Source organism: Chiloscyllium plagiosum, unplaced genomic scaffold, assembly GCF_037043375.1.
Source record: "Chiloscyllium plagiosum isolate Xiang-an unplaced genomic scaffold, Cpla_swu_hap1 HiC_scaffold_21, whole genome shotgun sequence".
Lineage (NCBI taxonomy): Eukaryota > Metazoa > Chordata > Chondrichthyes > Orectolobiformes > Hemiscylliidae > Chiloscyllium > Chiloscyllium plagiosum.
Genome location: NW_028270159.1, coordinates 71,590,629 through 71,604,369, shown reverse-complemented (window position 1 = coordinate 71,604,369; position 13,741 = coordinate 71,590,629). Strand labels below are relative to the sequence as shown.

The 13,741-nt window shown below is 45.5% G+C and overlaps 1 long non-coding RNA gene and 1 other non-coding gene across 6 annotated transcripts in view; both read right to left on the bottom strand.

Moving 5' to 3' along the window:
- Positions 1-13,741, bottom strand: part of LOC148146308 (uncharacterized) — a 979,539-nt gene that overhangs the window by 844,625 nt on the left and 121,173 nt on the right. The window lies entirely within an intron of this gene.
- trnav-cac (transfer RNA valine (anticodon CAC)) lies at positions 4,750-4,822 on the bottom strand. Its single transcript has one exon. It is a non-coding gene; the product is annotated as a tRNA-Val (tRNA).

The following is a 13,741-nucleotide window of genomic DNA, read 5'->3' as shown; positions in this document are numbered from 1 at the left end:
TCCCTTTCGAGACTGGAACCTGGATCCAGCGCCTTAGACCGCTCGGCCACACTACCAGCCGGCCGCGCCTCCTCATTTTCTTGTATTTCCAATTGTGCTCCAGCATAACAACAGATGCAAAGTCACATGATAAGGGTTCCATGTCCTCTCGGACTGGCACAGCTACAATGTCAATTTCGCAGCAGATATTGATAGCCCATCAATCCAGACAAAAATCAATGGTAAACTGAGTCTATCTTCTCAGACTCTTTTCAGCTACAAATGTATCTGTGAGTGCTTGAGAATATGGGTTCGCTTATGATTTGGTCAAATAACCATGAGCTGCTTGACATTACTGCAATTTCGAATCTAGCTTTGCTAAATGATTTCACCCATTGCTCGAAACAGGACGACTTTCACGTTTACACGGAACACGAAACACACCGGACTACAGGGAAAATGCACAAACCTGAGCAGGCCGTAATCCACATCATACCGTGCAGCATAGTTTCAGTCACTGTGTCTGTTTTTTTTTCAGAATAAGAGTCCCAAAGAATGTTCTCCACCCTAAAACCGGAGGTAACATTACAATCCGAGAACGACAGATCACATTGTGAGAATGCTCTGACCTCGGAGCCAGTTCTAGAAGCCACTTTCCTTGCCTTTTACCTTAACCGTGCAATGTGCTGCAGAGATGTTCACACCTGGACATGAGCCACATGGATACCAACTGCGTTGGAAACCTATGTGGGAATCGACGACAAGCGACTCGATAAATTTTGTTAAATTCCATGGTGCTTTTTAAAAATGCCATTTCTGTTCACCTCAATATAAAAGCTAGTTTCTGAACATAGTAACAGAAGTCACAAGGTAATTACCTCACCGCACCCCCCACTCCGGAAGAGGTGCTAACTGCCCTTGAGTGCTTTTTGTTCTCGATGTGAAGAGCTTTCACGCCTGAGTCACCTTCACGTCTCTGGTTGCTGAGTGAATCACAAAGAAGGAATTTCACCAGAGCTGCAACTGCCTCACTTCTCCACTCGCCCTCCCCGTTTACATTTTCCTGCTCGTCAGTAATTTAAAGAAAACCAAATGGATGCGATGTCATTCTGTAGCCTCTCTGTCGATTCCTCCGTTTCAGTTCCAACATGACTTAGATCTCGGGGCGGACCTTAATACTAGCGACGCTATGAATGCGCAAGTCGAAAGGTTCCTCTGAGAGTGCAATTTCTTTCATTGCTGTTGCTGATTGAATGAGCCACTAACGTGCGAATTGCTCCAAAACATGATTCAGGATATCTGGTGCCAATTCTCGAACGTTGAATCACGATTGACAGCTTCCAAATGAGGTCTTTCTGAGACGACCTTGGGGTACATTTGACAAACAGACAAGTTCAGGAATTCGTGGTGCGCTGTGACACCAGAGCATCTGCTTCTTTCCTGTCTTTGAATCGAGCCGCCTGCGCAAGGAAGGCAAATGCGGCACTGCTTTTCGTGGAAGGATCAGAAGGCGGTAACTACACTCTCCAACAGAATGGCATATGATCAGAACCAGGTTGGAGAAAAACTTAACAACGCTTTGCACTGTAATTAAATGGAATTGCATTACATTTCACTACCAGAGCAGATTTGTTCAAGCAAATTCGAAGGCAGGTTTGCAGATGGGAAAGCATGCAAGAAAGCTCAGCTCTTGTCCATGTAAAAGGCTGCAGTTGAAGAACAAAGCAGTTTCTGCCCAGTTTCGAATTGGGGACCTTTCGCGTGTGAGGCGAACGTGATGACCACTACACTACAGAAACAAGCCGGAACCGGCAGTGCTGCGACTCAATGGCGTCCAACACTGAAAGTTGAATCCGTTCTCCGTTTCACCTTTTTGTTTCCAACAGCTCGTTGTTCAGCGTAATTGACATCTTGAAATCGTAAAAAAAAGACACGTTAAATTGATGACAAAATATAGACAAAGCTGTCGTCGATGTTTGTACCGTAGGGCGAGGTGGAATAGGCTGGGACGACTTTCCCTGCAGCGTAACAGCTGCGACATGACCTTATGGAAGGGTGGTTAACTGAGTTTTACCCAAGTTGGTGTGAGTTGAAAACTCGAGAGCATAGCTTTAAGGTGATTGGGCTGAAAGTGACAAAGGACCTGAGGCACATTTCCCACAAAGAAGGTTGTGCGTGTTTGGAATGATCTACCAGAGGAAGTGGAGGAGGCTATTACACTCAGAAAATTGCAAAGGTAATCGGGTGAGTTTCTGGATATGATGCGTTTAGAGGGATTGGGGCCAAATGCTGGGGAACGGGACTTGTTTAATTTTGGCGATGTGGTGAGCACGGATGAGGTCCACCGAAGTATCTTTTTCTACGATGTTCCCCAATTACGTCATGTTGCTTCCACCGGCTTTAAAGGATTGCTTTTTAGCGGAGTTTGCCATCGCAGTCTGTGGCACAAACATTTAGTCTGTTCGACTGCTCACGGGAGAGGTAGTATTGTGAAACACTGCAGAAACGAACGACTTCCTTACTTTAGCTCCGACTGACCATACTCTGCGAAATTTTCCCAGATCCTCTGCTGAGAATTTTTGCTGCTGGAAGTTACCTCAGAAACCCTGTGAAATCGAAATGTATTGAGCGAATCGCAAAACAGAAAGCATTTAACACGGAACACAAACAAACTGGCATATCTCATGCATTTTCAGACACAGAGATGCATGAATGCTAAATGTGATACAGTCCGAGGGCATGAGTCATAAAGTAATCTCACAACTAACAACAGGGCATTTCCAAACGACTCTTTCAAAAAGCTCAACTTGCCTGGGATGGCAGAACTGCTTGCGATTTTCCGAGCGGGAGGCGAACACGATCATGACAGTAGAGACATTTTGAAATATTTGGCAGTATCCCACACCACAGGTCGTTCCCTGGGAAGCAAACCCATTTTGTTTTCAATATCAATATACAGTGGGCACCGAAACAGCATTTTAACAAGCTGCAGCGTTGGAGTTGATCAGCAGAAATGGCAGTGGTGGGATTCAAACCCACGCCCCTTTCGAGACTGGAACCTGGATCCAGCGCCTTAGACCGCTCGGCCACACTACCAGCCGGCCGCGCCTCCTCATTTTCTTGTATTTCCAATTGTGCTCCTGCATAACAACAGATGCAAAGTCACATGATAAGGGTTCCATGATTCCTCTCGGACTCGCACAGCTGCTGGGATGTCCTGTCGGACTGGCACAGCTACAATGTCAATTTCGCAGCAGATATTGATAGCCCATCAATCCAGACAAAAATCAATGGTAAACTGAGTCTATCTTCTCAGACTCTTTTCAGCTACAAATGTATCTGTGAGTGCTTGAGAATATGGGTTCGCTTATGATTTGGTCAAATAACCATGAGCTGCTTGACATTACTGCAATTTCGAATCTAGCTTTGCTAAATGATTTCACCCATTGCTCGAAACAGGACGACTTTACACGGAACACGAAACACACCGGACTACAGGGAAAATGCACAAACCTGAGCAGGCCGTAATCCACATCATACCGTGCAGCATAGTTTCAGTCACTGTGTCTGTTTTTTTTTCAGAATAAGAGTCCCAAAGAATGTTCTCCACCCTAAAACCGGAGGTAACATTACAATCCGAGAACGACAGATCACATTGTGAGAATGCTCTGACCTCGGAGCCAGTTCTAGAAGCCACTTTCCTTGCCTTTTACCTTAACCGTGCAATGTGCTGCAGAGATGTTCACACCTGGACATGAGCCACATGGATACCAACTGCGTTGGAAACCTATGTGGGAATCGACGACAAGCGACTCGATAAATTTTGTTAAATTCCATGGTGCTTTTTAAAAATGCCATTTCTGTTCACCTCAATATAAAAGCTAGTTTCTGAACATAGTAACAGAAGTCACAAGGTAATTACCTCACCGCACCCCCCACTCCGGAAGAGGTGCTAACTGCCCTTGAGTGCTTTTTGTTCTCGATGTGAAGAGCTTTCACGCCTGAGTCACCTTCACGTCTCTGGTTGCTGAGTGAATCACAAAGAAGGAATTTCACCAGAGCTGCAACTGCCTCACTTCTCCACTCGCCCTCCCCGTTTACATTTTCCTGCTCGTCAGTAATTTAAAGAAAACCAAATGGATGCGATGTCATTCTGTAGCCTCTCTGTCGATTCCTCCGTTTCAGTTCCAACATGACTTAGATCTCGGGGCGGACCTTAATACTAGCGACGCTATGAATGCGCAAGTCGAAAGGTTCCTCTGAGAGTGCAATTTCTTTCATTGCTGTTGCTGATTAAATGAGCCACTAACGTGCGAATTGCTCCAAAACATGATTCAGGATATCTCGTGCCAATTCTCGCACGTTGAATCACGATTGACAGCTTCCAAATGAGTTCTTTCTGAGATGACCTTGGGGTACATTTGACAAACAGACAAGTTCAGGAATTCGTGGTGCGCTGTGACACCAGAGCATCTGCTTCTTTCCTGTCTTTGAACCGAGCCGCCTGCGCAAGGAAGGCAAATGCGGTACTGCTTTTCGTGGAAGGATCAGAAGGCGGTAACTACACTCTCCAACAGAATGGCATATGATCAGAACCAGGTTGGAGAAAAACTTAACAACGCTTTGCACTGTAATTAAATGGAATTGCATTACATTTCACTACCAGAGCAGATTTGCTCAAGCAAATTCGAAGGCAGGTTTGCAGATGGGAAAGCATGCAAGAAAGTTCAGCTCTTGTCCATGTAAAAGGATGCAGTTGAAGAACAAAGCAGTTTCTGCCCAGTTTCGAACTGGGGACCTTTCGCGTGTGAGGCGAACGTGATGACCACTACACTACAGAAACAAGCCGGAATCGGCTGTGCTGCGACTCAATGGCGTCCAACACTGAAAGTTGAATCCGTTCTACGTTTCACCTTTTTGTTTCCAAGAGCTCGTTGTTGTCCAGCGTAATTGACATCTTGAAAACGTAAAAAAAAAGACACCTTAAATTGATGACAAAATATAGATAAAGCTGTCGTCGATGTTTGTACCGTAGGGCGAGGTGGAATAGGCTGGGACGACTTTCCCTGCAGCGTAACAGCTGCGACATGACCTTATGGAAGGGTGGTTAACTGAGTTTTACCCAAGTTGGTGTGAGTTGAAAACACGAGAGCATAGCTTTAAGGTGATTGGGCTGAAAGTGACAAAGGACCTGAGGCACATTTCCCACAAACAAGGTTGTGCGTGTTTGGAATGATCTACCAGAGGAAGTGGAGGAGGCTATTACACTCAGAAAATTGCAAAGGTAATCGGGTGAGTTTCTGGATATGATGCGTTTAGAGGGATTGGGGCCAAATGCTGGGGAACGGGACTTGTTTAATTTTGGCGATGTGGTGAGCACGGATGAGGTCCACCGAAGTATCTTTTTCCACGATGTACCCCAATTACGTCATGTTGCTTCCACCGGCTTTAAAGGATTACTTTTTAGCGGAGTTTGCCATCGCAGTCTGTGGCACAAACATTTAGTCTGTTCGACTGCTCACGGGAGAGGTAGTATTGTGAAACACTGCAGAAACGAACGACTTCCTTACTTTAGCTCCGACTGACCATACTCTGCGAAATTTTCCCAGATCCTCTGCTGAGAATTTTTGCTGCTGGAAGTTACCTCAGAAACCCTGTTAAATCGAAATGTATTGAGCGAATCGCAAAACAGAAAGCATTTCACACGGAACACAAACAAACTGGCATATCTCATGCATTTTCAGACACAGAGATGCATGAATGCTAAATGTGATACAGTCCGAGGGCATGAGTCATAAAGTAATCTCACAACTAACAACAGGGCATTTCCAAACGACTCTTTCAAAAAGCTCAACTTGCCTGGGATGGCAGAACTGCTTGCGATTTTCCGAGCGGGAGGCGAACACGATCATGACAGTAGAGACATTTTGAAATATTTGGCAGTATCCCACACCGCAGGTCGTTCCCTGGGAAGCAAACCCATTTTGTTTTCAATATCAATGTACAGTGGGCACCGAAACAGCATTTTAACAAGCTGCAGCGTTGGAGTTGATCAGCAGAAATGGCAGTGGTGGGATTCGAACCCACGCCCCTTTCGAGACTAGAACCTGGATCCAGCGCCTTAGACCGCTCGGCCACACTACCAGCCGGCCGCGCCTCCTCATTTTCTTGTATTTCCAATTGTGCTCCTGCATAACAACAGATGCAAAGTCACATGATAAGGGTTCCATGATTCCTCTCGGACTCGCACAGCTGCTGGGATGTCCTGTCGGACTGGCACAGCTACAATGTCAATTTCGCAGCAGATATTGATAGCCCATCAATCCAGACAAAAATCAATGGTAAACTGAGTCTATCTTCTCAGACTCTTTTCAGCTACAAATGTATCTGTGAGTGCTTGAGAATATGGGTTCGCTTATGATTTGGTCAAATAACCATGAGCTGCTTGACATTACTGCAATTTCGAATCTAGCTTTGCTAAATGATTTCACCCATTGCTCGAAACAGGACGACTTTACACGGAACACGAAACACACCGGACTACAGGGAAAATGCACGAACCTGAGCAGGCCGTAATCCACATCATACCGTGCAGCATAGTTTCAGTCACTGTGTCTGTTTTTTTTTTCAGAATAAGAGTCCCAAAGAATGTTCTCCACCCTAAACCGGAGGTAACATTACAATCCGAGAACGACAGATCACATTGTGAGAATGCTCTGACCTCGGAGCCAGTTCTAGAAGCCACTTTCCTTGCCTTTTACCTTAACCGTGCAATGTGCTGCAGAGATGTTCACACCTGGACATGAGCCACATGGATACCAACTGCGTTGGAAACCTATGTGGGAATCGACGACAAGCGACTCGATAAATTTTGTTAAATTCCATGGTGCTTTTTAAAAATGCCATTTCTGTTCACCTCAATATAAAAGCTAGTTTCTGAACATAGTAACAGAAGTCACAAGGTAATTACCTCACCGCACCCCCCACTCCGGAGGAGGTGCTAACTGCCCTTGAGTGCTTTTTGTTCTCGATGTGAAGAGCTTTCACGCCTGAGTCACCTTCACGTCTCTGGTTGCTGAGTGAATCACAAAGAAGGAATTTCACCAGAGCTGCAACTGCCTCACTTCTCCACTCGCCCTCCCCGTTTACATTTTCCTGCTCGTCAGTAATTTAAAGAAAACCAAATTGATGCGATGTCATTCTGTAGTCTCTCTGTCGATTCCTCCGTTTCAGTTCCAACATGACTTAGATCTCGGGGCGGATCTTAATACTAGCGACGCTATGAATGCGCAAGTCGAAAGGATCCTCTGAGAGTGCAATTTCTTTCATTGCTGTTGCTGATTGAATGAGCCACTAACGTGCGAATTGCTCCAAAACATGATTCAGGATATCTGGTGCCAATTCTCGCACGTTGAATCACGATTGACAGCTTCCAAATGAGGTCTTTCTGAGATGACCTTGGGGTACATTTGACAAACAGACAAGTTCAGGAATTCGTGGTGCGCTGTGACACCAGAGCATCTGCTTCTTTCCTGTCTTTGAACCGAGCCGCCTGCGCAAGGAAGGCAAATGCGGTACTGCTTTTCGTGGAAGGATCAGAAGGCGGTAACTACACTCTCCAACAGAATGGCATATGATCAGAACCAGGTTGGAGAAAAACTTAACAACGCTTTGCACTGTAATTAAATGGAATTGCATTACATTTCACTACCAGAGCAGATTTGTTCAAGCAAATTCGAAGGCAGGTTTGCAGATGGGAAAGCATGCAAGAAAGTTCAGCTCTTGTCCATGTAAAAGGATGCAGTTGAAGAACAAAGCAGTTTCTGCCCAGTTTCGAACTGGGGACCTTTCGCGTGTGAGGCGAACGTGATGACCACTACACTACAGAAATAAGCCGGAAGCGGCAGTGCTGCGACTCAATGGCGTCCAACACTGAAAGTTGAATCCGTTCTACGTTTCACCTTTTTGTTTCCAATAGCTCGTTGTTGTCCAGCGTAATTGACATCTTGAAAACGTAAAAAAAAAGACACGTTAAATTGATGACAAAATATAGACAAAGCTGTCGTCGATGTTTGTACCGTAGGGCGAGGTGGAATAGGCTGGGACGACTTTCCCTGCAGCGTAACAGCTGCGACATGACCTTATGGAAGGGTGGTTAACTGAGTTTTACCCAAGTTGGTGTGAGTTGAAAACTCGAGAGCATAGCTTTAAGGTGATTGGGCTGAAAGTGACAAAGGACCTGAGGCACATTTCCCACAAACAAGGTTGTGCGTGTTTGGAATGATCTACCAGAGGAAGTGGAGCAGGCTATTACACTCAGAAAATTGCAAAGGTAATCGGGTGAGTTTCTGGATATGATGCGTTTAGAGGGATTGGGGCCAAATGCTGGGGAACGGGACTTGTTTAGTTTTGGCGATGTGGTGAGCACGGATGAGGTCCACCGAAGTATCTTTTTCCACGATGTACCCCAATTACGTCATGTTGCTTCCACCGGCTTTAAAGGATTACTTTTTAGCGGAGTTTGCCATCGCAGTCTGTGGCACAAACATTTAGTCTGTTCGACTGCTCACGGGAGAGGTAGTATTGTGAAACACTGCAGAAACGAACGACTTCCTTACTTTAGCTCCGACTGACCATACTCTGCGAAATTTTCCCAGATCCTCTGCTGAGAATTTTTGCTGCTGGAAGTTACCTCAGAAACCCAGTTAAATCGAAATGTATTGAGCGAATCGCAAAACAGAAAGCATTTAACACGGAACACAAACAAACTGGCATATCTCATGCATTTTCAGACACAGAGATGCATGAATGCTAAATGTGATACAGTCCGAGGGCATGAGTCATAAAGTAATCTCACAACTAACAACAGGGCATTTCCAAACGACTCTTTCAAAAAGCTCAACTTGCCTGGGATGGCAGAACTGCTTGCGATTTTCCGAGCGGGAGGCGAACACGATCATGACAGTAGAGACATTTTGAAATATTTGGCAGTATCCCACACCACAGGTCGTTCCCTGGGAAGCAAACCCATTTTGTTTTCAATATCAATGTACAGTGGGCACCGAAACAGCATTTTAACAAGCTGCAGCGTTGGAGTTGATCAGCAGAAATGGCAGTGGTGGGATTCGAACCCACGCCCCTTTCGAGACTAGAACCTGGATCCAGCGCCTTAGACCGCTCGGCCACACTACCAGCCGGCCGCGCCTCCTCATTTTCTTGTATTTCCAATTGTGCTCCTGCATAACAACAGATGCAAAGTCACATGATAAGGGTTCCATGATTCCTCTCGGACTCGCACAGCTGCTGGGATGTCCTGTCGGACTGGCACAGCTACAATGTCAATTTCGCAGCAGATATTGATAGCCCATCAATCCAGACAAAAATCAATGGTAAACTGAGTCTATCTTCTCAGACTCTTTTCAGCTACAAATGTATCTGTGAGTGCTTGAGAATATGGGTTCGCTTATGATTTGGTCAAATAACCATGAGCTGCTTGACATTACTGCAATTTCGAATCTAGCTTTGCTAAATGATTTCACCCATTGCTCGAAACAGGACGACTTTACACGGAACACGAAACACACCGGACTACAGGGAAAATGCACGAACCTGAGCAGGCCGTAATCCACATCATACCGTGCACCATAGTTTCAGTCACTGTGTCTGTTTTTTTTTCAGAATAAGAGTCCCAAAGAATGTTCTCCACCCTAAACCGGAGGTAACATTACAATCCGAGAACGACAGATCACATTGTGAGAATGCTCTGACCTCGGAGCCAGTTCTAGAAGCCACTTTCCTTGCCTTTTACCTTAACCGTGCAATGTGCTGCAGAGATGTTCACACCTGGACATGAGCCACATGGATACCAACTGCGTTGGAAACCTATGTGGGAATCGACGACAAGCGACTCGATAAATTTTGTTAAATTCCATGGTGCTTTTTAAAAATGCCATTTCTGTTCACCTCAATATAAAAGCTAGTTTCTGAACATAGTAACAGAAGTCACAAGGTAATTACCTCACCGCACCCCCCACTCCGGAGGAGGTGCTAACTGCCCTTGAGTGCTTTTTGTTCTCGATGTGAAGAGCTTTCACGCCTGAGTCACCTTCACGTCTCTGGTTGCTGAGTGAATCACAAAGAAGGAATTTCACCAGAGCTGCAACTGCCTCACTTCTCCACTCGCCCTCCCCGTTTACATTTTCCTGCTCGTCAGTAATTTAAAGAAAACCAAATGGATGCGATGTCATTCTGTAGTCTCTCTGTCGATTCCTCCGTTTCAGTTCCAACATGACTTAGATCTCGGGGCGGATCTTAATACTAGCCACGCTATGAATGCGCAAGTCGAAAGGATCCTCTGAGAGTGCAATTTCTTTCATTGCTGTTGCTGATTGAATGAGCCACTAACGTGCGAATTGCTCCAAAACATGATTCAGGATATCTGGTGCCAATTCTCGCACGTTGAATCACGATTGACAGCTTCCAAATGAGGTCTTTCTGAGATGACCTTGGGGTACATTTGACAAACAGACAAGTTCAGGAATTCGTGGTGCGCTGTGACACCAGAGCATCTGCTTCTTTCCTGTCTTTGAACCGAGCCGCCTGCGCAAGGAAGGCAAATGCGGTACTGCTTTTCGTGGAAGGATCAGAAGGCGGTAACTACACTCTCCAACAGAATGGCATATGATCAGAACCAGGTTGGAGAAAAACTTAACAACGCTTTGCACTGTAATTAAATGGAATTGCATTACATTTCACTACCAGAGCAGATTTGTTCAAGCAAATTCGAAGGCAGGTTTGCAGATGGGAAAGCATGCAAGAAAGTTCAGCTCTTGTCCATGTAAAAGGATGCAGTTGAAGAACAAAGCAGTTTCTGCCCAGTTTCGAACTGGGGACCTTTCGCGTGTGAGGCGAACGTGATGACCACTACACTACAGAAATAAGCCGGAAGCGGCAGTGCTGCGACTCAATGGCGTCCAACACTGAAAGTTGAATCCGTTCTACGTTTCACCTTTTTGTTTCCAATAGCTCGTTGTTGTCCAGCGTAATTGACATCTTGAAAACGTAAAAAAAAAGACACGTTAAATTGATGACAAAATATAGACAAAGCTGTCGTCGATGTTTGTACCGTAGGGCGAGGTGGAATAGGCTGGGACGACTTTCCCTGCAGCGTAACAGCTGCGACATGACCTAATGGAAGGGTGGTTAACTGAGTTTTACCCAAGTTGGTGTGAGTTGAAAACTCGAGAGCATAGCTTTAAGGTGATTGGGCTGAAAGTGACAAAGGACCTGAGGCACATTTCCCACAAAGAAGGTTGTGCGTGTTTGGAATGATCTGCCAGAGGAAGTGGAGGAGGCTATTACACTCAGAAAATTGCAAAGGTAATCGGGTGAGTTTCTGGATATGATGCGTTTAGAGGGATTGGGGCCAAATGCTGGGGAACGGGACTTGTTTAATTTTGGCGATGTGGTGAGCACGGATGAGGTCCACCGAAGTATCTTTTTCCACGATGTACCCCAATTACGTCATGTTGCTTCCACCGGCTTTAAAGGATTACTTTTTAGCGGAGTTTGCCATCGCAGTCTGTGGCACAAACATTTAGTCTGTTCGACTGCTCACGGGAGAGGTAGTATTGTGAAACACTGCAGAAACGAACGACTTCCTTACTTTAGCTCCGACTGACCATACTCTGCGAAATTTTCCCAGATCCTCTGCTGAGAATTTTTGCTGCTGGAAGTTACCTCAGAAACCCTGTTAAATCGAAATGTATTGAGCGAATCGCAAAACAGAAAGCATTTAACACGGAACACAAACAAACTGGCATATCTCATGCATTTTCAGACACAGAGATGCATGAATGCTAAATGTGATACAGTCCGAGGGCATGAGTCATAAAGTAATCTCACAACTAACAACAGGGCATTTCCAAACGACTCTTTCAAAAAGCTCAACTTGCCTGGGATGGCAGAACAGCTTGCGATTTTCCGAGCGGGAGGCGAACACGATCATGACAGTAGAGACATTTTGAAATATTTGGCAGTATCCCACACCACAGGTCGTTCCCTGGGAAGCAAACCCATTTTGTTTTCAATATCAATATACAGTGGGCACCGAAACAGCATTTTAACAAGCTGCAGCGTTGGAGTTGATCAGCAGAAATGGCAGCGGTGGGATTCGAACCCACGCCCCTTTCGAGACTAGAACCTGGATCCAGCGCCTTAGACCGCTCGGCCACACTACCAGCCGGCCGCGCCTCCTCATTTTCTTGTATTTCCAATTGTGCTCCTGCATAACAACAGATGCAAAGTCACATGATAAGGGTTCCATGATTCCTCTCGGACTCGCACAGCTGCTGGGATGTCCTGTCGGACTGGCACAGCTACAATGTCAATTTCGCAGCAGATATTGATAGCCCATCAATCCAGACAAAAATCAATGGTAAACTGAGTCTATCTTCTCAGACTCTTTTCAGCTACAAATGTATCTGTGAGTGCTTGAGAATATGGGTTCGCTTATGATTTGGTCAAATAACCATGAGCTGCTTGACATTACTGCAATTTCGAATCTAGCTTTGCTAAATGATTTCACCCATTGCTCGAAACAGGACGACTTTACACGGAACACGAAACACACCGGACTACAGGGAAAATGCACAAACCTGAGCAGGCCGTAATCCACATCATACCGTGCAGCATAGTTTCAGTCACTGTGTCTGTTTTTTTTTCAGAATAAGAGTCCCAAAGAATGTTCTCCACCCTAAACCGGAGGTAACATTACAATCCGAGAACGACAGATCACATTGTGAGAATGCTCTGACCTCGGAGCCAGTTCTAGAAGCCACTTTCCTTGCCTTTTACCTTAACCGTGCAATGTGCTGCAGAGATGTTCACACCTGGACATGAGCCACATGGATACCAACTGCGTTGGAAACCTATGTGGGAATCGACGACAAGCGACTCGATAAATTTTGTTAAATTCCATGGTGCTTTTTAAAAATGCCATTTCTGTTCACCTCAATATAAAAGCTAGTTTCTGAACATAGTAACAGAAGTCACAAGGTAATTACCTCACCGCACCCCCCACTCCGGAGGAGGTGCTAACTGCCCTTGAGTGCTTTTTGTTCTCGATGTGAAGAGCTTTCACGCCTGAGTCACCTTCACGTCTCTGGTTGCTGAGTGAATCACAAAGAAGGAATTTCACCAGAGCTGCAACTGCCTCACTTCTCCACTCGCCCTCCCCGTTTACATTTTCCTGCTCGTCAGTAATTTAAAGAAAACCAAATGGATGCGATGTCATTCTGTAGTCTCTCTGTCGATTCCTCCGTTTCAGTTCCAACATGACTTAGATCTCGGGGCGGATCTTAATACTAGCGACGCTATGAATGCGCAAGTCGAAAGGATCCTCTGAGAGTGCAATTTCTTTCATTGCTGTTGCTGATTGAATGAGCCACTAACGTGCGAATTGCTCCAAAACATGATTCAGGATATCTGGTGCCAATTCTCGCACGTTGAATCACGATTGACAGCTTCCAAATGAGGTCTTTCTGAGATGACCTTGGGGTACATTTGACAAACAGACAAGTTCAGGAATTCGTGGTGCGCTGTGACACCAGAGCATCTGCTTCTTTCCTGTCTTTGAACCGAGCCGCCTGCGCAAGGAAGGCAAATGCGGTACTGCTTTTCGTGGAAGGATCAGAAGGCGGTAACTACACTCTCCAACAGAATGGCATATGATCAGAACCAGGTTGGAGAAAAACTTAACAAC